Source organism: Narcine bancroftii, chromosome 4 (assembly GCF_036971445.1).
Source record: "Narcine bancroftii isolate sNarBan1 chromosome 4, sNarBan1.hap1, whole genome shotgun sequence".
Classification (NCBI taxonomy): domain Eukaryota; kingdom Metazoa; phylum Chordata; class Chondrichthyes; order Torpediniformes; family Narcinidae; genus Narcine; species Narcine bancroftii.
The window spans coordinates 258,391,155-258,414,870 of record NC_091472.1 but is presented as its reverse complement, the minus strand read 5'-3'; the positions used below and the strand labels follow the sequence as shown (position 1 = coordinate 258,414,870).

The window sequence follows — 23,716 nt, the reverse complement described above, 5'->3', positions numbered from 1 at the left end:
CAGTCCCTGCACGATGACCTCTGCCACTCCGGAGTCACGAGTTTTTCACTTCATAAAAGCCCGGAATCTCCCGTACTCCATTGAGGACATCAGGTCCCTGACCAGACGCTGCTGGGTCTACGCGGAATGTAAACTGCAGTTATTCAGGCCCGTTAAGACATACCTTGTCAAGGCCACGTGTCCTTTTGAACAGCTGAGCGTCGATTTAAAGGGACCCCTGCCCTCGACCAATCGGAACGTCTATTTTCTTAATGTCATAAACGAGTTCTCCAGATTCCTGTTTTCCATCCCCTGTCCTAACATGACCTTTGCCACAGTTACCAGGGCACTCTGCAGCATATTCACCCACTTCGGGTACCCAGACTATATTCATAGTGATCAGGGCTCCTTGTTCATGAGCGACGAGCTGCAGCAGTAGCAAGTTGGCTAGAGGCATAGCCACTTGAATATAACCCCAGGGGAAATGGCCAGGTGGAGCGAGGAAAACACCACCATTTGGAAGGTGATCCTTCTTACCCTTGTCAAAAGGCCTGTTCATGTCTCACTGGCAGGAGGTCCTGCCAGAGGCAATCCACGCCATCTGATCCCTCCTATGCACTGCTACAAATATGACCCCTCATGAATGCATGTTTTCCTTCCCCAGGAGGTTGGTGACCAGAACCACTCTGCTGCCCTGGCTCTCATCTCCAGGACCCATCCTGCTGAGGAAATATGCGAGGGGCCATGAGACCGACCCATTGGTGGAATAGGTGCAGGTCCTGCACGCAAATCCACAATACGCTTATGTCCAGTACCCTGATGGCCATGAGGAAACAGTCCCTGTCTGGGACCTGGCACATGCCAGAGACACCCACCTACCCCCAACCCCAACCATAACATACACACACATTGGCCCCTACACGGACTTAGTGAAGGCTAGCGATGCCCCCTGGGCACCCACATCACATGCCCCGGACCCTCGCCTTGCCAAGCTGACCACCACGACCGCCCCTACGATGACAGCCTTGACCTCCCAGCTTCAAGACACCCGACCAGCAACAGAGTCGACCAGTACACCCATGGCGGAGCTGCACACTTCACAGAGGCAGAGGAAGCCACCTGACCAGCTGAAACTTTAGGACTGGGATTTGTTTTTTAAAGAGAGGGTGAATGCGATGATATGTATATACTGCTGCTGCTCCTCTGTGTACAAGTGGCTAGCCCAGCCACTGATGACTTGACCCCATATAACCCCTCCTCCTGTGACCTGGCCATAAAGGTCGACCTTCCTGCCCCCTTCCATTCATTTGGGCACATGGAGCTGGGCCAGCCGAAATCTAATGTGTATTAAAGCCTATCATTCCTCAGTCAGTTTTTGTGTAACCTGCTGATGCTCACTGCTTCCATTGACAAATGATGGGCAATTTGGAGAAGGTACGAGCTATTTAAGAGTTGTAAATAAACACAGAGGAAGGGGGAAGGGAGTGAGTAAATTTATATATAATTAAAAGAATAGACACTCACACATTAGCTGCTCCAACCTGATGATTTTAAAATTAATGGCCTCATTATAATGCAAAACGTGATTGTTTTTCAACATTTGGAATGACCTTTGCAGTTAAGTAAAACCATTCATTAAACTCCTGGTTTGTAATTTGCAATTCCTACTCTGTATCTGTTGATCCACAGCTGGTTACAATTATTTGGGATGAGTAACCATCTAAATCAGTGCAGCATCCCAATCTGTTGCAGATTCAGATGCCCACAGCTGTTTCAAATCTGCCCATGGGAAGGTACACATTCTCTTCAATGCTCAGGATGTCTTGATATAAAGCATCTGGACCACCAGATGGTGCTGCAGCTCACATGATAAGTTCAAAGCTGTTCAATGCATTAAACTTGAGGAAATTGCAAGACATTAGAAAACAAATTCTGATAAATAAATGGGAAATGTTTGCTCAATTACCACTCATTTCGCTCAATGATTGCACAAACTTTTGTCCATCCACTATTTTGCTCCAGATTTGGACAGCGCAGTTAGCTCAAGGCTGTAACAGTGCCAGTAACCCGGGTCGGAATGTGGCGCTGTCTGTCAAGAGCTTGTAAGTTCTCCCCATGAGCTGTGTGGATTTCCTCCAGGTGTTCCAGTTTCCTCCCACATTTCAAAGACATATGGGATTATTAGGGTGTAATTTGTGGCACAAAACAAATGGGGATAAAGCAGGCCGGAAGATGTTGCGGAAGAACCAAATAAAAGGGGAAAGGGCTAGAGAGGTTTACTGACTGATGTGGTGATGGAGCAACATACTAATGAAAGGAGTTAAACAAGAAAGTCTGTAGATGAGGCCAACTGCAATGCATAATATGCTGGAGAAATTCAGCAGGTCATGCAGCATCCATAGGAAGTATAGGTAACCAATTCTTCGGGCCTGAGCCCTTCATTGGGATAAAGAAAGGGTAGGCCAAGGAGATAAGTAAACAGGACAAGATTAGCACCAAATGGAAGTTACTCTGTGTTGTTGCATTGGAGAGGGTGCAGAGGACATTCAACAGGATGCTGCTTGGATTGGAGGACTTTAATTATAAGGAGAAACTGGATGTTAGGTTTCCATGGAGGGAGGGCACACCAGCAAACAAGGGGAGGGGGATGGTTCTGTGAATGGGGAAGGAAGAGGATGGGAAGGGATGGCACGGTTGGCATAGCAATTAGTGCTGCGCCATTACCGCGCCAGAGATTGGGACCGAGTCCTGTGCTGTCTGTAAGGAATTTGTACATCCTTCTCATGCCTATGTGGGTTTCCTCCGTGGACCCTGGTTTCCTCCCTCCATGTGAAACCTATGGGGGTTGTATGTTAATTGGGTGTAATTGGCCAGTAAAGACAGGCTCATGGGCTGAAATGTCCTGTTACTGAGCTGAATGTCTAAATTCAACATTTATAAAAAATATACAAATTTATAGCTGGAGGAAAGAATTCAGAGGGACGAAGAGGAGAGAGGAAGAACAGGGAGTAGTCTATGCCAAAATGGAAAGTTAAGTGTTACTCCTCTAATTTACGGGTGTTCTTGATGGGACAATACATGAGGACATTGACAGACATATCTGCACTGGAATTGGGCTTTGTATGATGGTGAGGGAGGATTGAAATGGTTGGCCACTGCGAAATCACTGTCATTGATGCAGACAGAGCAAAGGTGCCTTTATTTTTAAAAAAGTAAAGCAGTCTCCCATTCTGTGTCCAGCCTCTCTGATGTAGGGAAGGCCACAACGGGAGCACCGGATGCAGGAAATGACTCCTGTGGGAACACGAGTAAAGTGTTACTTGACTTGAAAGAACTTTTTAGGGCTTTGTATGATGGTGAGGGAGGAGATGTGGCACTTCATGCAGCCACAGAGGGAGGGATGAGTGAATGAGGGAGTCATGGAGGGAGTGGTTGCTATGGAAAATGAGAGGGGTGTCTGGTGTTGTAGGTGGAAATTATGCAGGATAAAGAGTTGGATGAGGAGACTGGTAGGGTGATAGTTAAGGACAAGGGGAATCCTGTGCTTGTTGCATCTGGGGGTAGAGGGGTGGCCAGGGCAGATGAGCAGGAAATGGAGGAGATGCAGGTAAGGGCTTAGTTGAGGGTGATGGAGGGGAAACAACTTTTTGGGAAGACCTCATTATGGGAATTGATACAACAGAGATGGATAAATTGAGAGAAAGGAATGGGTGTGAAGAAGTATAGTCGAGGTAGTTGTGGGAGTTGGTGAGGTTGTTAAAAAAAAATCTGTCACAAGCTTGTCTCCTGAGATGGAGACAGAGAGATCAAGATAATGGAAAGCATTGCCAGAGAGGGACCAAGTGAATTTGAGGTCAGAGTGAAATTTGGCAGCAAAGTGAATGAAGTTGACATGTTCATCACGGGTGCATAATGCAGCACCAATGTATTTGTCAATATAGGGGACAAAGAGCTGAGGGGTAAGCTTCCAGCATGAATTGCTTCACAAAGCCCACAAATATGCAGGCATTGCTAGGACTCATGTGGGTACACATGACTACTCCTTTGATTTAAAAAAAAGGTGGGATGAGTCAAAGGAGAAGTTTTTGAGGGTGATGGCGAAGGGTAACTTGTCAAGAAAGAAACGGATGGCTTTGAGAACTTCTGTTTGGGGGATGGAGGAGAAAAGAGATTGGACATCAATAATAAATCTGAGGCACCAAGTTCAGGGAACTGCAAGTTATTGAAGAGAAGGAGGGTATGTGAGGTATTGTGCATGTAGTGGGGGAAGGAATTGGACCAGGGAGACAAAATGGAGTCCAGAGAGGGTACGAGAATCAGAAACAATGGATGAACCTGGATAATTGGGTTTGTGTATCTTGGGTGGGAGGTAGAATCAGGCATTGTGGGGATGGGAATCAATGAGATTGGAGGCCATGGGAGGGAGGTGACCAGTGGATAGAGGTAGTACTGGAGATGGTGGCTTGATGTTCTGGGGTGGGATCCTGTAGAAGGGGTAAATAAGAGAAAATGTATGAGAGCTGTCTGAGAGCCTCGGAAAGGTAGAGGTCAGTACACCAAATCACAACAGCACCACCATTTTTTAGAGGGTTTAATAGTGAGTTTGGGGTTGTTGCAGAGAGTATGGAGGGCAAAGCCTTCAGAGGAGCTGAGATTGGAATAAGAGAGAGAAGTGGTGAAATTTGAAATAAAAACAATCCAGATTGGACAGCTGGCCAGATCATGGTCCAAGAGGAAGAAGAAGGCTTAAAGTGGGAGAAGGGATCTTGAGAGGGGGGGTGGAGAGTCATGGTCATGGAAGTGTTCATGGAGACGATAGTGAAGGAGAAAGAGTTTGGCATTGGGGCAGGTATGGAACTCATTAAGGTGTGGGAAAGGGAGGAAAAGGTAAGGCCTTTACCGAAGACAGAGCATCCCATCTCTGAGAGGGAAGGTCAGAGTAAAAACCAAGCAGGAGTCAGAGTGGGATCAGTGTGGTAGAGGGTGTTTGAATTGAATGGGTGAGGTAAATCAGAAAGTTGGATTAAGCAAACTCCAACATCCCAAAGAATAATGAGAGGGACAATCCTCCTTTCCAGCCTGCTGGAATAACCAACGATGTGCAATAAACTTGACTCTGCTGTGCCTCTTAAATTCAAGGAAGAAAAAATTAAAAATAAAACTAGACCAACATTTCTGGTATGGTTATTCTTATTGGCTATTAATTGTAGAGTTCACAATAAAGGCTGTTTTCAGGTGAGATAGAACTGTGGGAGGTGGCTTCGAGAATTGGGGGAGTAGAGATTCAATAGAGATGAGGAAGGTCAACTTGTCATAGAGAGTAGAGAATTGGTGGAATTCTCTGCTCAAGGAAGGAGTTGAAGTTGCATCATTCAATGTATTTAAGGTACAGATTGATAGATTTTTGACTAGTCAGAGAAATAAGGGTTATAGGGAACAATTTGGTCACTGGAGTTAAATTCATGACCAGATTAGCCATGATTTTGGTATACAATGGACCAGGTGGCGACTTCAGCTCCTGTTTCTTATGTTCTTACAGTTCAATTTTGAGATATAAGTACTCAGTTAATAATTTCTATTTAGACAGATTTTCAAACATAGAGCAGAGGGGCGGCATGGTTGGAATAACAGTTAGCACAACACCTTTACAGTGCAACAATCGGGACTGAGATTCGAATCCTGCACTGTCTGTAAGGAATTTGTACGTTCTCCCCGTGTCTGCGTGGGTTCTCCCTGTGTCTACATGGGTTTTCCACAGGGGTTCCGATTTCCTCCCACTGTTGAAAAACCTACCGGGGGTGTAGGTTAATTGGATGTAATTTGGCAACATAGGCAAGGAATATGTCTGCAATTAATTAGTCTTAAGTTGACTACCTTTGTGTGTGTTTGCCTTTATTTAGTAGCATCTACCATAGTAGCCGCTACAAGTTGGTGACCCTGAAGTTAAGATTCAACGAACTTGAATCATTATGGAAAAGGAGGACATTTCAACAGCAGCGACAACTGCCGCCACCACGACAGTTAATGCAGTTGGGCTTCATTTGCCTCCTCTCTGGACACATCAGCCTCGAATTTGGTTTCTTCAAGCTGAAACCCAGTTTCGTCTTCGAGGTATAATGGCGGAAAACACAAATTTTGGCATGTCGTGAGTACATTGGATGCGGCCACTGCATCACAAGTAAGCAAATTTATTGCTCATCCTCCGGCAGAAGACCAGTACACCAGGTTCTGCCAGTTTCTTCTTGACACATTGGAACTTACTAGGCATGAGCGTGACATGCGTCTTTTGAACATAGAAGCCCTAGGTGACAAGAATCCATTAGACCTGATGAATGAGAGTCTGGCATTGTCAGATGGTCATTCCCATTGTCCGCTTTTCGAAACCTTATTTCTGTCAAAACTTCCAGCTCACGTTGCCATACCCATTGGTAACATGGATTTCCACCGTCCCCATGACATGGCTCGAGAGGATGACAGGCTCTATCGTACTCCTACACAAGAGTCTGCCCGAATACATCCCGATTTTGCAGCAGAAGCATCTCCCGCATCCTACCAGCCTCCTGTATCTGCAGTCCAATCCAAGAAAGAGGAATGTGCTGATATACATCGAGAGTAGTGTTTTTACCATCGCTGCTAGGGAAAAAAAAATGCCCATACGTGCGTCCAGCCATGTACCTACTACAAAAAGAAGTCAGGAAACGAGAGAGCTGGCTGCCAGTAGTGGCCTCAGGAGTTGGCATACATACAGGATTTCACTGCCCATATGCATCATTGCCACATATTTCAAAGATTGATTTGGTTAAGGGATATCATCAGATACCGATTCAAAAGAATGATATTCCCAAGACAGCAATTATTATGCCGTTTGGTCTTTTTGAATTCCTCAGAATGTCATTTGGCTTAAAGAATGCCGCGCAAACTTTTCAGTGGCTTATGGATGCTCTAGGCAGAGATTTAGACTTTGGTTATATTTACTTGGACAACATCCTTGTAGCAAGTCAAAAATGAGCAAGATCATCACCTGCATTTGAGCCACATTTCGTCTGACAATTAATCTTGACAAGTGTCAATTTGGCAAGTCAACCATAGAATTCTTAGGGCATAAAATTACAGCAGACGGCATATCTCTGTTATCAGGCAAGCCAGATGACATCCGTACATTCTCCAGACCTGTCACCATCAAAGGGCTACAGAAGTTTTTGGGAATGATAATTTTTTATCACAGATTTATTCCCGGGATTGCTGACATCCTGCGACCCCTGCTTGACATCATCTCTGCTCCAAACAAAAACATTACCTGGACCGCAGAGGCAGAGGCTGCATTTATGTCCGCCAAAGAGGCATTAGACAAAGCAGCAAAGCTTGCGCATCCAAATCCTGATGCTGCTTTGACGCTTAGCACAGATGCCTCAGGAACAGCTGTGGGTGTAGTTCTGGAACAATATGCCAATGGCGATTATCAGTCCCTTACCTTCTTTAGTCGTCATCTAAGACCAGCGGAAATGAAGTACAGTGCCTTTGATCGAGACACTTTTGTTTTATCTTGGAAGGTCGACATTTCACCGTATTCACAGACCATAAACCATTCATTTTTGCCTTTAGCAAAGTCACAGATCCTTGGTTGGCAAGACAACAATGAGATTTGTCCTACATTTCAGAGTTTACTATGGATATACATCATATTTTGGGAAAGGACAATCTTGTCGCAGATGTGGTCTCTAGATCAAGTGTGTGCCATATTCAAGGTGGAGTCAACATTCCTGAACTGGCTGCGGCACAATCCGCAGATCCGGATATACAGGCATACAGTACAGCTATTACTGTACTCGACATTCAACAGGTGGCACCACCACAAGGTAGTCCAGAACTTCTTTGTGATATATTGTTGGGCTTTCCTCGACCATTGGTCCCATTATCTTGGAGACAGCATCTTTTTGATGACATTCACAAACTATCACACCCATCCATCAGGACTTCAATCAAAATAATGTCAAACAAGTACATGTGGCATAGGCAGAAAAAAGACGTCGTGCAATGGGCATGAACATGTATATCCTGCCAATCTGCGAAAATTCAACACCACACTAAAGCACCCCTGCAGCCTTTCCCGACAATACGCAGAAGATTTTGGCATGTGCACGTGGATCTGGTTGGACCATTACCAGTATCACTGGACATGAGGTATATTCTCACGGTAGTAGACAGCTTCACACGCTGGCCAGAGGCCTTTCCTTTACCAGTCAGTGGTACTGAGGCATGTGCTAGATTTGGAGTGCCTACACACATAACTTTGGACCGTAGACCACAGTTCACATTGGCATCATGGGCTTCCTTGGCTCATTTTTGTGGTACACAGTTGTATCACATTACTGCATACCATCTCAGTCCAACGGCCTGGTGGAACGTTTCCATCGACAACTTAAATCTTCACTAAAGGCCCAACTCACCAGCCCCAACTGGGTCGATGAACTACCTTGGGTTCTACTCGGAGTACGAATAGCTCCAAAAGAAGATCTGTCTGCATCATCTGCAGAATTGATGTATGGTACAGCCCTTATGGTTCCAGGAGATATTCACTTCACAAGCAATTCAGACATGGACATCTTGCAACAACTCCGTAAGGGTATTGCTAACAGCAAACCATCTGCTACCAACTGGCATGGCAAACCAAGGCAACAATTTCCTCAGTCACTATTAAACATTAAATTTGTATTTGAACGAAGACAGGTTCTAGGGGCACCGTTACTAAAACCGTATGAAGGACCATTTCATGTGATTAAGAGAGATGGAGTGGTATATACATTAGACGTCAGAGAGCATCCGCAGCTATTCAGCATGGACAGACTTAAACCCACCCATACGGACCCTACTTCACCAGTTCAGTGTCCTCAACCCAGGTGAAGTGGACATCTGCCTAAGTCAAGTGTTATGGTGACGATTCTTGGGGGGGGGGGTGGTGATGTATGGAGCACACAGTGCGGTACTGCGAACCGCCACTGTCAGTTCACAAACTTACCTGACACATCACGGGCTAGCAGTGCTGGGCGCCAAAGTACAGCGAGTGGATCAGATGAAGCCCCTGCCTAAAGAAGTGGGGGGCTAATGGCTCATCGTTTTAACCTGTGGAGCAGCAGCTGTTAACTAACAACCTCCTTAACAGGCAGGGAATAAAAGGGTCTGTGAATGTCTGCATTAAACCCGTCTTGAGTTGACAACCTTTGTGTGTGTTTGCCTTTATTTAGTAGCATCTACCGTAGTAGCTGCTGCAATTGCATTATATTTTTTCTTCTACAAAACTCCCCTAACCCTAATCTACTCCAGGACCAAAAAGGTCTGACTGCAATGACGGAACACCACTTTTTAATCTTACACCATCTAAAACTGTGTATATTTATTTATCTGTCCTTTGCTATTTAATATATCTCTTTGTGTCTTGTAATATTGTGGTAATTTAATTTATACAGTAAAACCTCCGGTATCTGGCGGGGATTTGTAGATGCCATGTAAGTATTTTTGTGGCTGCTTGAGGCTGCTGGTTGCTTGAATTTCAGATCACGTGGATTTTACTGTGCTATTGATGGTGTATCTTACATTCCCATGTGACTGTACCGAATAAGAATTTCAGTGGATCTGCACATTCTACTTCTCTTTATGAAAATAATCAATCTCTTCGTCAGCACAATCCTGATATCTTCTGAGTTGCTAATGCACCAAAATGTCATCAATCTGAAGTTTCTATAAGCTACCTGAAGGTGGCAGACTGGCCTCTGGTTTCACACTGACCACAGTCAGGAATCAGGATTTACAAGGAAATCACAAAAACTCAAGGCGCTAGGAACTTGAGAAAACAATTAGAAGCTGGGCAGACCAGGCAGCATCTGTGGAGGGTGGCCTGATACATCACGTTTCACGAAGCAACCCAGGATGGCGAGGCAGATGGTGCTGAACACACACTTCTCCCTGTTATAGGTAAGGTTTAATACCTCTGCCATCTGGAGGAATCATTTCAGGTTGGCATCGTGATCCTGCTGGTCATGGCCACAATTGGTGACATTGTCCAGGTACGGGAAGTTCGCTTTTAGCTTGTGCCGATCTCCTGCTGGAGAATGGAGAATGGAGACTCCATTTGTGACCCAAATGGGACCTGACAGAACTGGTAGAAGCATCCGTCTGCCTCAAAGGCGGTATAAAGTTTATCCCAGGTGTGAATAGAGGGCTGGTGGTAGGCCAACTTCAGATCAATAGTAGAAAAGACCCAGTACTGGGCTATCTCATTGACCATGTCAGTGATGCAGGGCAGTGGGTAGGTGTCCAGCTAGATGTACCAGTAGATGGTCTGGGTTATAATCGATGACCATCCTTGGTTTGCTGCCCCCTTTTACTACTAGGACCTAGGCTCTCCAGGGGCTGTTGCTGGGTTCTATAACTCTCTCTGCCAGGAGTCGTTTCACCTCGGCCTTGATAAAGGCCCTTTCGCCTGCACAGTAGCACCTGCTTTTAGCCACTATTGGTTTGCAATCTGGTGTTATTGAAAAGGGATGGCAGGGATACCTGAATGGTGGAGAGTCCGCAAGTAGATTTGGAATGGTCACTGGACTTTGTGCTGTGGATGGTGAGTGGGGGGGAGGCAAGAGTGAGGCTGTGGAGGTGACACTGGAAGTCTAGTCCCAGGATAACTGGGACACAAAGCTTGGGCCTGAACCCTTGGTATGTCTGTTAAGTTCACTGAGCAGCACCCCTGTGCTGTGATTGAGTGGTCCTTGGACGCAAAAGCAATGGTATGGTTTGCTGGGTACACCCTGAGTTTCATTATCCAGTCCATCTTAGGGTGCACAAAGCTCTCAGTACTGCCGCTATCAAACAGGCATTTTGTTACCTTCACGTTGACAGCAACCCATCATTGAGCACCCGAGTCCATGGGGGATGTCCTTCTTCAGCGTGGTAGATGATAGGACGGTCTTGGGGTCTGAATCACTGCTCCCTGACAGTTGTGGCGGGTGGTAGCCGGTGGATGGCTGTTGTAGCGTGGGGTGCAATGAGTACATGGCTCCGTGTGCACACGTGTTGACCACGACATCTGGTCGGCATGCTGGTGCGGCTCAGATTGGCACTGCTGGCCCATGATGGCAGTGCCCAGGGGACGCATGGGGCATTGGAAATGATGTCACTGTTGTGGGTGGAAGTTCAGCCAGGGGCGACATCGTTGGTGCAGGTGGGAGTCCAGCTGAAAGTGACATTGGCATTGCGGGTGGAAGTTGCATGGAGAACCCAAGGCCACAGCGTGGGTAGGCAGCCAGGCCAGAAGTTACATCGGTGCGGGTGGAAGTGAGGGGAAAGATAATGGCATCGCCCAGCACTCACACATGGAGGGGCTCAGAGGGTTGGAAGGCACCCAGTTGGTTGTGAAGGGCCACAGCGCTCCCTGCGGGTTTGGAGAGGCACAGCTTGGCGGAGTGGCCTTTCTTCCCACATTGGGAGCAGAGCAAATTTCTTACGGGGCAGTTCTTGTGTGCCTGTCTGACCCCACTGGGACCCACAGTACTTACAGCGACAGCTGGCGTCGGTGGTGGTGATTGTCTCTTCTTTGAAGGGCCCTTCAGTGACTACTGCTATCGTCGACGTCGGCCAGGCCAGTGAGTGGGGAAGGCGAGCATCGAAGCCCTCCACATAGTGGGGTGCAGCTTCTAGGGAGTGGACCACTTCCATGATCATGATGAAGGAGGCATTGTTCTCCTCTAACAGTCTCTGTCTGGTTGCTCGCAACCGCAGCCCTTGCACGCATGCATCCCGGACAAGTCGCTCCACTTCCCCAGCAGTTACACAGGCTTCCAAGGTACACGGGGATGCTAGCTCTCGCAGAGCCCCCAGGTAAGTGCCAGTTGTCTCCCCTGGCTGCTGTACTCTGATGCTGAGTAGGTACTGGGCGTAGGGTATATTTGTAGGGGGCTGGTACATACATTCTAGTGTGGCCATTGCTGGCTCAAAGCCTATGCAGTCTCTGATGGCCTGGAAGGCACGGGGGCCCAGCTTGGTGCATAGAACCATGAACCTTTTCTGGTTTGTATTGATGACCTCTGCTTGAGTTTGGATGATCGCCCTGACCGCATGCTTCCAGATCTCGAAGTATGTTGGAGCATTTGGATGCTGAGGATCAATGTCCAGCCTCTCAAGGGTGAGAAATCTCTCCATGATCCTCACAATTTAAGCTGATTAAATTGTGGTGCACTGTGGTGCAGCAAACGACACAAAATGTGAAAGACTGTAGAACAGGCTTTAATTAATCAGCTTAAAGAAGAAAGCACCGGATATGTGTGTAGCCTCTGGTTCCATGTGCCCGACTGGTTTAGGAAAGGGCCGCTCAAGTCTTTATATGGGCTGGTGATTGATAATCAACAAGGGGGGGCCAGCCTCGCATGTTACCTAGCTGCAGGTACAATAGTTGCCCCCTGCAGTAGGCCAGTTGGAGTGCAGCTATAGTGGTGTTTATATCACCATACAGCACACCATAAAGTCGACTTTCTTTTATAATTCACTAGACACAACATTGCATTCATCAATTCCTCAATTATCACCCAGCTAAACCCCTTTGACCTTCTCATTTGGTCATTGGCACAAGGGTGATCCTGAGACTCTCACTCTCCTCCTCCTGCATCTGAGATTCATCACCCATATGCTGACGCTTAACACACCCACGCATGTGTGGTATTAACCCAGAGCGTCGCGTCGCTTACGTCATCAGCGGCAACTGGTACAACTCCTAAAGATGGTAAGTACGCAGCTGTGACAGCCCACCTCCCCTCGCTCAGCCTATGGTCCATCAAAGGGGGCAACTGATTGGAACTGCCCTACTATGTAACAATCCGGAGGGCTGACAGTTCGGCCCGACCTCGTACAATAGTGCAAGACAGGCGATGCATGGTCCGAATGGGAATGGTGTGACTGGCCCTCTGACTCTGGCTCCATTGCAGAACATGGACCATCGATATATGCCGGCTTCAACCTGTTGATCACAAAAGTCTTCGGATGGTGTCGTAAGGACCATTGTAAACAGACTGAAGTGGTTTGTGAACAGCATCATGCTAGAGAAACACATGAATACAGTGTTGTAAATCATTCGGTACATACACTACAGGTGACGCCTGCCACGTAGGAGTAGGTTGGAGTAACTCATGTTCTCCTGAAGCTGATCAATATAACTAGCCGGATCATAGAGCATTGTCCTTGGACTCAGATTCACAAACTTACCTGGCAAGGATAATGTAGTGCCCTATACTAGCTCTGCCACTGAACAACCAAGATCTGCCTAAATAATAGTATGCACTCCAAGGAGAAACATGGGCAAACGTTCACTCCATGTAAATGCATCACCACTTGCTGTGAATGCTGCCTTCAATTGTCAATGGAAATGCTCAACAAGACCTTTGGCCTGTGGATGGTAAGCTGTAGTGTGAATACAGGTAGTACCTAGAAGATCAGTGAGAGTTTGAAATCATGCCAACACAAATTGAGATAGTGAGCGGAACACCAAAAGATGGAATCCAATGATCCACAAAAGCTCTTCTGACCATCTCCGCAGAGATGCCAGTGCTAGGAATGGCCTGGTTGTCCAATATTCACACATGAGCAGAAAAGTATATGCCTGAGATGGTGGAAGCGGGCCGACCAAGTCTAGGTGCATGTGCTGGAAACAGGGATCTTGAACCCCAAAATCCCCCAGCTTGGATTTCATTAATCTGAAGACTTTAGAGCATTGACTCAGCAAGCATGTCCTTGCCCATAATCCAACATCCCTTTTAACATGAGGCCGGGTAAAACATTCCATAACTCGTTTGATTGAAGCTCTTCTACCAGCATGTGATAGATTGTAAAGATACTCAAAAATATCCCACCTCATGGCCGTTGGCACTAAAGGTCTAGGCCTTCCTGTAGAAAAATCACAGACTAACTTTTCACCTGATTCATCCAGGGTCACATGTTGAAGATGGAGACCAGCGTTGATCTGGTGATATCAGATGAGATCGGGATCGGTGTGCTGTGCATGAGTCATGGTGACGATATCAATGGCAGTAGCTGTATATAAGGTGACAATGTCGCACCTGGACAGGGGTTCATCCTCATCACTCTCCATTTTAAATTAGAAGGCCCTGTGAACTCACAGGGTCACTGTCTATAACGGCACTGATTTGCCACAACTTACAAATAAATAAAAATATACTCACTCGATTCAACACATCATGAAGTCGACTTTCTTTTTATGATTCACTGGACACAACATTACATTCTTCAACTCCTAAACACCAGCCAGCTAAACATCTCTGACCTTCTCATTGTCTGCCACACAGGTGATCCTGACCCACTGACGAAGGTAAGTATGTGACCATAACATTCCGTCCAGGCACTTTCCAATCCAGATGGCATTAATATTGACTTCGTCTTAGTGGTTCTCAACCTTTCTCTTTCCATTCACATACCACCTTAAGTAATCCCTATGCTCGAGATGCTCTGTGATGAGTAAGGGATTACTTAAGGTGGTATGTGAGTGGGGAAAAAAAGTTGAGAACCACTGCTCTAGACCCAAATTAGCCCATTTCATTTGGAGTTACGAAACTGTGCACACAACAAGTCAATTAAGTACGATTGAAACAGTAGTTTTCAAACTTTTTCTTTCCAGTCACATACCACCTTAAGTAATCCTTTACTCATCACAGAGCACAGGAATACTTAAGCTGGTATGTGAGTGGAAAGAGGTTGAGAACCACTGTGCGAGACCATTCCCTGTTCTCTCTCTCTCACTCTCTATCTCTTCTCTCCCCATTCATAGAGCCATCCTCCCTTACCCTGTTTGCTGTTGTGCCCTCCATGCCTTATCCATCGTTTACATCTTGCCTAAGGGCCTGTACTCCTCCCCATACAATTTTTTTTCAAGTGCTTGTCTACATTTTGCTCATACCCTGATGATGGGCTCAGGGCTGAAACGCTGATTATGTATCTTTACCTTTGTTATACTGAGTATACAGCTTGGCTGCTGAGTTTTTCCAGCCTTGTGCTTTTACATCTTCTCCCTCCACCCTGCCCCACAGAAACAATGCTGGTCAATGAAGATTATACTTCCTGAATACGTTTGGGTGTATTTTATAGATTTTGGGTTGCTGATCATGAAAATGAGTTTTAAAATTTCCGATCACATACCATTTTTCAGTTAAAACTTATTTTATTGATTTCCTGTCATATTTTAAGTCTACTTCAAGCATACAAAACCATGAGGTGAAACATGTCATTGAAAATTCAGACAATGCTGGCTGAGGGAGGAATCCAGGCCAACAAAAGGTGTTAATTGGAAAGCCAGCATTGTCTGAATTCTGAGACTTTCTGAGATTTCCTGCTCGTGGCTTATTCTGCCCTTGAAGAAAGGCTTAGGGCCAAAACATCGGCAATATATCTTTGCCTCCTATAAATGCTGAAAAGACTGGGTGCGTTCCTCCAACAGTTTGGTGTGTTTTTACTACAATTACAGCATCTGTGGACTTTCATGTATCACTTCCTAATGGAAAGACTACAGTCTCAGAATCAGAATTTATTGTCATGAACAAGTCATGAAATTTGGCATTTTGCAGCAGCCTCAGACTTGCACATTCATTTTATAGCATCTTACTACATCACTGTAAGGGAAATAATTATAATTATAATAATAGTTAATAGTAAGGCAGAGTCTTTGGTTCATAAAACTATTGATATTTAGGAATCTGTCCTTGTGCCACTGAGTGCTTGACTTTAGGCTCCTGTACCTTTTTCCCAATGGTTGCAGAGTGAAGAGGGTGTGACCTGGGTGGTGGGGTCTTTGAGGATAAAGGTTGCTTTTTTAAGACAACTCCTCATGTAGATGTTCTTGATGTTGCAGGCCTAGTGAACAAACCTCTGGAATTTATTCTTGTCTTGGGAGTTGGCACCTCCATACCAGGCTGTGGTCAGAATACTCTCTATGGTACACCTGTAGAGGTTTACAAGAGTCTCTGGTGACATGCCAAATCTCCTCAGATGCCTAACAAAGTACTGCCACTGGCAAGCCTTCTTTGTGATTGCAGCAACATGATGGCCCCAGGACAGATCCTCAGAGACGTTGACACCCAGAAATATGAAGCTCTTGACCCTCTTGACTACTGACCCCTTGATTAGGACTGGGTCATGTCCTCCTGACTTCCTCCTGAAGTCATCTTTTTGGTTTTGCTGACTTGAGTGCAAGGTTGTTGTCATTGCACCATTCAACAAGCTGATTTATCTCCCTCCTCTACACTTCCTTATTGCTGTTTGTGATTCTGCCATCAAATGTGGTATTGTCAGCAAACTTGGAGATGGCATTGGAATTGTGCCTGGCCACACAGTCCTGGGTGTACAGCGAGTAGAGCAGTGGGCTGAGCACTCATCTTTGGGGTGTGCCTGTGTTGATAATCAGTGAGGAGAGACATAGTTTCTAATACATACTGACTGTGGTCTTCTGGTGAGAAAGTCAAGGATCCAGTTGCAGTCTGTCTGGATTGAGAGCAGAGTGTTGAGCATCTTCAGGCTGAGCACTGATCCACCACAGGTCAGCCCACTCCTGTTCATACTACTGACCCATGACTGCATCACCAAATTCAGCTCGAATAGTGTCATCAGTTTTGCAAATGACGCAACAGTAGATGGCCTCATCAGCCACAATGTTGAGTCACACTACAAAGAGGTAGAAAATCTCATGAAATGGTAGAAGAGTAACAACCTGAGACTCAACATGGACAAGATAAAGGAGATGGACTTCAGGAGGACCAGGAAAAACCACCCTCCACTATACATCAACAATACAGTTGTAGAGAGAGTGAAGAGCACCAAGTTTTTTGGAATTCACTTAACTAATGATCTATCATGGACACTCAACATCTCCTCACTTATCAAGAAGGCTGCACTTCCTGAAAAGACTGAATTGGGCAAGGCTGCCAGCCACCATTATGTCAACCTCCTGTAGGAGTTCTTTTGAGAGTGTCCTGGCCGGCTGCATCACAGTGAGGTATGGTTGCTGCAGAGAAATAGATTGGAGGTCAATCCACAGGACCATAAGAATGGATTTTCTCTCCCCACCACTGATGCGATCTACCAGGATTGTTGTCTTAACAGTCAAAATCATCGAGGACTCCTTCCACCCTGCTCACAGCATCTTTCAACTGCTCCTGTTGGGAAAGAGATACAGAGCTAGCTCCACCAGGATGTGGTACATTGTCTTCCCATGGGCAGTGAGAGTGCTGAACAACCAAAGGAACTGCTCACACTAACCATCTGAGAATCATTTCTACTAAACAATATTTATTTATTTATATAAGATGAATGTTTGTTCTGCATATGTATTGTTTGTCTGGTTGTGTGTCTGTGTGTTTTGCACCAAGGACCAGAGAATACTGTTTCGTTGGGCTGTACTTGTACAATCAGATGACAATAAACTTGACTTGACTTCTGACATCATTAAGATTCTGGTGAAGTGTCTGAGCATGGATGGATCCCTCATCATTCTGAACTCCAATAAGAAGAGATCAGTATGGAATTATCTTGCTGGCATTGAATGTGTTGAATGCTGATGGAGCAGAATTCAATCAGACAAGCTGAGAGCATTTTATTGCAATGCTGATTTCAGCCTGGCAGATGCATCCTCTCTGATCATGGGTGATCAGAACCTAAAAACTATTTATCAGCCTCAATTCCATGTTTATTGATGAGCTTGAAGTTTATCCTTCAGGGTCTTGAAATATCTGATTATTCCTCAGGAGGCAGGGGAACGCTGGATTTCTGTGAAAAGATTACTCCCCGAGTTCATTATTCAGAAGCCTGTTATTATTGCCGCTCTTGGTGATGAAGTGAAGATTCGAGAGACTTGGCTGCCATCCATCACTAATCATGAACCCAAGTGTCTGACCCCTGCTTGACTCCAGTGGGCACTGAGGCAGATGTTCCCTCATCCTGGAGCCAACACCTTTCACAAGAAGGCTATTGTCTGGAATCTGATGAATTAAGGTCCAGGGACAGAGGCCAAATTACTTGTCCCAGTTTGTTGTCTGAAGTTTGCCAGCTCCTGTTGGATGCCATTCCTTCATGCTGTGAACACAGGGAGGTGAATTCACAGGCAAAACCAATCATATTTTATGCTTTATAAATGTTGAATGCCAGAGCAAGGAGCATCTTGTTCACTTAGTGATTAAAGATGAGCCATGGATAGAATGAGACTGATTGTTTGAAAGAATGCTACAATTAGACAATACAACTGGGTTCTACAACACCACATGTTCAAAGTCTTGATTCAGAAGCTCTCAGAGAACATAGAAAATAGAACATAGACATATAACAGAACATAGAACATTACAGCATAGTATAGGTTCTTTGACCCACTATGTTGTGCCGACCTATATGCAATAACCAAAAAAATCTTAAACTCGCCCTACCTCAAAACCCTCTATTTTTCTTTCATCCATGTGCTTGTCTTGAGTCTTATGGTAAACCACTGTTAAGCTATGATTGGTTGTTTCCAGCTGGACACGCCTCCCAAGACCGATCCTATCCATTGCCCTTTGCCAGCTCCCCATTCCACTCTGCCTTGATCAGTCAATGAGGCTGATAGCTGTTCCAGTCTATAGTTAATAAAAGCCTGTCAGTTTAACAACTTCAGACTTTTGTGATTATTGATGGTGCATTGTCTTTTAAATGCCTCTATTGCTCAGGCCTGCACCACCAATACATTTCAAGCCCCTACAACTTCATGATGACTCCCCTAAATGTTTCTCCCTTCACTTTGTACAGATGTCCTCTGGTGTTTACTACTCCTGCCCTGGGTGCTGTCTGTCTCCCTTATCTCTGCCTCTCGTAATCTTGTACACCTCTATTAAGTCACTTCTCATCCTTTTTCGTACCAAAGAGAAAAAACTCTCGCTCTGCTAACCTTATCTCATAAGACATATTTTCCATACTAGGTACCGTACTGGAAAATGTAGTATGGATGCGCCTGGCTAGACAATTAGATGCAAACAGTGGTTTACCACAATGTCCTCTGAACCCTCTCCATAGATTCCACATCCTTCCTGTAATGAGGTGACCAGAACTGAACACAATATTCTCAGTGAAATTTCACCAGAGATTTGTAGGGCTATAACATTACCTCACGACTCCTGAACTCAATCCCCAATTAATGAACCCCTGCCTATTATAGGCCTTTTTAATTATCCTATCAACCTTTGAGGTGACAATGAGAAATCTGTGAATTTTGACCCCAAGGTCACTTAGTTCTTCCACAGTGTTCAGTATCCTAACATTAATCATGTACCCTGCCTTCAAGTTTGACCTTCCAAAATGGATCACCTCACACTTATACAGATTGAAGTCCATTTGCCACTTTTCCAGCCAACTCTGCATCCTGTATATATCCTGTTGAAATCTAGGATAGCGTTCAACACGATCAACCACTCCTCCAACCTTCGTATTATCTGAAACCTTACTGACTCATCCCTCTAATTCTTTGTCTAGATCATTTATCACAAAAATCACGAAGAGCAGGGCATCCAAAAACAATCCCTGCAGAAGTCCAGATGTCACTGACCTCCAGCAGAATATTTCCTGTTCACTACTACCCTCTTGCTTTCATAGGCAATACAATTCTGAATCCACACAGCTAAGGTTGCATGGATCCCATACCTCACGACTTTTTGAATGGGATTCTTATGGAGGACCTTGCCATTATACATCATATCTACCACCCTAACTTCATCAAACTATTTTGTAACCTCCTGAAAATCTCAATTAGGCTCATGAGGCACAACATTCCTCTCACAGACTATCTCCTTCCACACAGGATGCTGGCTCCCATGCTCCCCTTACACACTGTATCCGGGTTCTCGTGTTCCCCTTCCACATGGAATCCCAGTTTCCATGCTCTCCTTCCATTCACAATGACCCAGTTTCTATGCACCTCTTCTATTCACCGGGGCTCTAGTCTCCACATGCTGTTTCATTCACCAGCACCCCTGTTCTTATGTTCCCTTTAAACTTACTGAGCATTGGTTGGCATAGCAGTTAGTGCAATGTCTTTACAGTGCCGGTAATAGGGCTTGAATCCCATGCTGTCTGGAAGGAGTTTGTGCGTTCTCCCTGTATCTGCATAGGTTTTCCCCAGGAGCTCCGGTTTCCTCCCACTGTTCAAAACATACTGGGGGTGTAGGTTAATTGGGTGCAAATTGGGTGGCACAGACTTGTGGGCCGAAATGACTATTACTGTGCTGTTATGTATGTCTAAATTGGACGCTACTGTGTCGTATCTTTAAGAAAAGCCAAATTAAATGGATGTTGAAATATTAAAGATAACATCTGATTTTATGGAAAATTTTATGGTCTGACTTTGACAGACCACTGGATTTTTACTGAATAGTGTTTACAATTGACATAGAATGATGTTGATGATGAACATTTCTGGCAACCAATGGTAGAAGTTGATGGGTGGGGCAATCAGAAGGAGGAAATCGTGTGTCAAACCTTGGGGAATGCATCCAAACTGACGTGGGAACTCCCTGGAGGTTGTTGGCTTGTGTTGTGCATTTTACTGAAGGCATTGTCATCACTGGAAGGAGATAGCTATTAGGCAGCAGAGCGAGACCTTGAATTGCCTATCAGATGGGGAATGGTGGCAGTACGATGGCTGATGAGCAGGAACTAAGTAAATATGATCCTTATTTCCAATCGCTGAACCATGCAGTGTGTCACAGCTCTGTTAATTTCATCAAAATAGACACACAAACCTTACTTAACCATGCAGAGTTAAATGCATCTGCATATTCCATCTCATTTTTCTGATTAATGGCTTAATTCAGATAATTAAAATCTAAATCCAGTTAATTAGAGAGCCAGCACATTTCAAATTTCCTTGCTCAAGAACCAACTATTCTTCTTTGACGCATCATTTAAATGGTATCTACAGGGACATTAAGGGGAATATTGAAGGCAATCAGGCAATAAATTGCCAAATGTGCTCTTCAGTCAGTCATGAAGAGAAAAGTGCTGTGTAGGAGAGAAGAGTGCGGCAGGGATGCTGAGTCACACTGCATCAATCTGACTCCTACACATGAAACACCAGTTTTCTCCCTCCAAGATCTATGAGGATTCCAAGTTTGGAAGATTGGTCTTCCACCTTTGAAATGAAATTTAAATTTTCAATTTCAATTTAGACATACAATACGGTACAGGCCCTTTCAGCTGTCCCACTCAATTACACCCAATTGACCTATAACCCCAGTACATTTGGAAGGGTAGGAGGAAACCAGAGCACCCAGAGGAAACCCACGCAGATATGGGGAGAACGGTCAAGCTCCTTATTGACAGCACAGGATTTGAACCCCAGTTCCGTAACAGGGTTGTGCTAACCGCTACACTAACTGTGTGAAATCATGTGCCACTGGAAGTCTCCCCTCAAGTGGCGCAGTGGCACAGCTGAAAGAAGGTGACTCAGTAGCACAGTCAGTAGAGTCCTGCCTCACAGCTCAAGAGACCTAGGTTCCATCCTGACCATGGACACTGTCTTAGTGGAGTTTTCTGGTTTTCCCCGTGACCATGTGGGCTTATTCCCAATACTCCGGTTCTCTCCCACAACCCAGATGTGCGGGTCAGTAAGTTAATTGGCTGTTGCAAGTTACCTCAGGTGAGTGGTTGATGAGAATGTGGGGAGAACATAAAATGGGATTAATGTAAGAATGGGGTAAAAGATTTCACCCTGGATATAATTGAGGTTCTTTGACATAGATACTACATTACCAACTGCACTGCAGCTTCAACCTATTTGTAACTAAGAGAGGAAATGTACTTTCATGTAGCAGCAGGTAAGGGTGGCTCAGTGGTAGTATCAATCTCATCACTCAGGCACAGGAGCAGCAAGATGTTGAGTATGAGAACCTTGGCTGATTCTACTGTCTGGCAAAGATGTAGCATTGAAAGAATGTTGTTGATGGAGCCATTGTGAAACCAAAAATGAATCCTATTTCAAAAATAAAGAAACAAAGTTTTTTTTCCTCTCAGTGCGGTAGATTGTCCCTTAAGCAATATCAAGAAAATAACTTGATAAAAGGCTCTGGCTTAAAACATTGAGAATTTTTTTTTCTCTCTGCTCGACCCACCACAAGATTATGAGAGGCAATGATAATGTAGACAGCCAATACCTTTTTTTATCCCAGGGCAAGAGTAGCAAATACCAGAGGACTTTTGTACAAAGGGAAGGAAGGAAAGTTTAGGGAATACATCAGGGGGAAGTGTTGTGGGTGATAGAGGAGGCTGGAGCAATTGGGGCATTTAAAAGACTCTTAAACATGCGTATGGATGAAATAAAAATAGAGGGTGATGAGTTTATTTTTTTTTAGGTATATATATAGGTTGGCACAACACCATGTGCTGCAATGTTCTATGTTCCTCCAGTAGTTTATTTCTTATTCACTAAAATAACTGATGGTATATTATCACTTTGGCTTGCTTATTTAAAGCAGTGATTGGGAGAGTGTCTTTTTTTTCTCTCAGAAGGGGAGGCAGAACCCTGAATTGTGAAGGAAAGCATGGAGTTAGAATTACACAGCATAGAAACAGCCTCATTGGCTCAATTCATCCATGCTCATCAGAGAGTTGAGCTAGTACCATTTTCCTGCATTTGTTCCATGTCCCTCGGAAACTTTCCTGCCCATTTAAATTTTTACATTTTAGACATACAGCACATTAACAGGCCCTTTGGCCCATGGGCTCGTGCTGCTCAATTGCGCCCCATTGACCGACAACTCCAGATAAGTTTTTGAAAGGTGGGAGGAAACCACAGTTCTGGCGGAAAACCCACACAGACACAGGGCGAACGTACAAACTCCAAACAGACAGCATGGGATTCTAATGCCAGTCCTGATCACTGGTGCTATAACAGCATTAAGGCTAACCATGCCACCCACACCTTGAAAGTCACATCTGTCTATACACCTTAGAAGTCATAGGGTTGAGGCAGACAGATCATTGGTCATAAAATAATACTTTCTTCAAGGGTCAATAAATATTGACAGGGTGGAAAATGAAGCTGAGTTGGAGATCAGATGATCTCATCAAATAACCTGAAGTACACAGTGACCGATTCTTGCTTCTACATCTTACGGTCATTGTCACATTGCTATTGGTGGGAGCTCGCCAATTAGCTGTACATTTTACTTAATTAATCTTTTTGAGCATTCAATTGCAGGATCTGTTATTGCCTGGATGGATTGTATTTATTGATCATCTCTAATTGCCCTTGGGAAGATCTGGAGACCTTTCTGATAAAGGTACTCCACAATGCTGCAGAGCAGAGAGCTCCAGGATTTGTGTGGATGTCATTATGAAGGCAGCATTTATTGCCCATGCTCAATTCTCTCTTGAGCTTATTGATCAATCTCAAAATCAATTATTATATTATGGTTACACACAGCCTGGGCCATAATTGCTGATTATCAGTTGATGAGGACCATCTGTTTTTTTTTGCAAAAATCCAATCGTGAATGGTCACCATAAAGAGGCCACCATGGAAGTGACCATAGCAGTGGACCAGCAAGGGCTCAGTGGCTGAAGGATTTAAAAAGGCCAGGATACTGGCAGTTTTCAGCCGACAGACCCACATAGACTGCGGACTGCTGGAGGGTGGCTCACAGGAGCCGGATATTGGAACTGGGATTCAAGATGGTGCTGA

At 45.0% G+C, this 23,716-nt stretch overlaps 1 protein-coding gene across 9 annotated transcripts in view; it reads right to left on the bottom strand.

Moving 5' to 3' along the window:
* The window catches only part of LOC138761898 (contactin-associated protein-like 5), a 1,131,905-nt gene that overhangs the window by 63,565 nt on the left and 1,044,624 nt on the right, over positions 1 to 23,716 (bottom strand). The window lies entirely within an intron of this gene.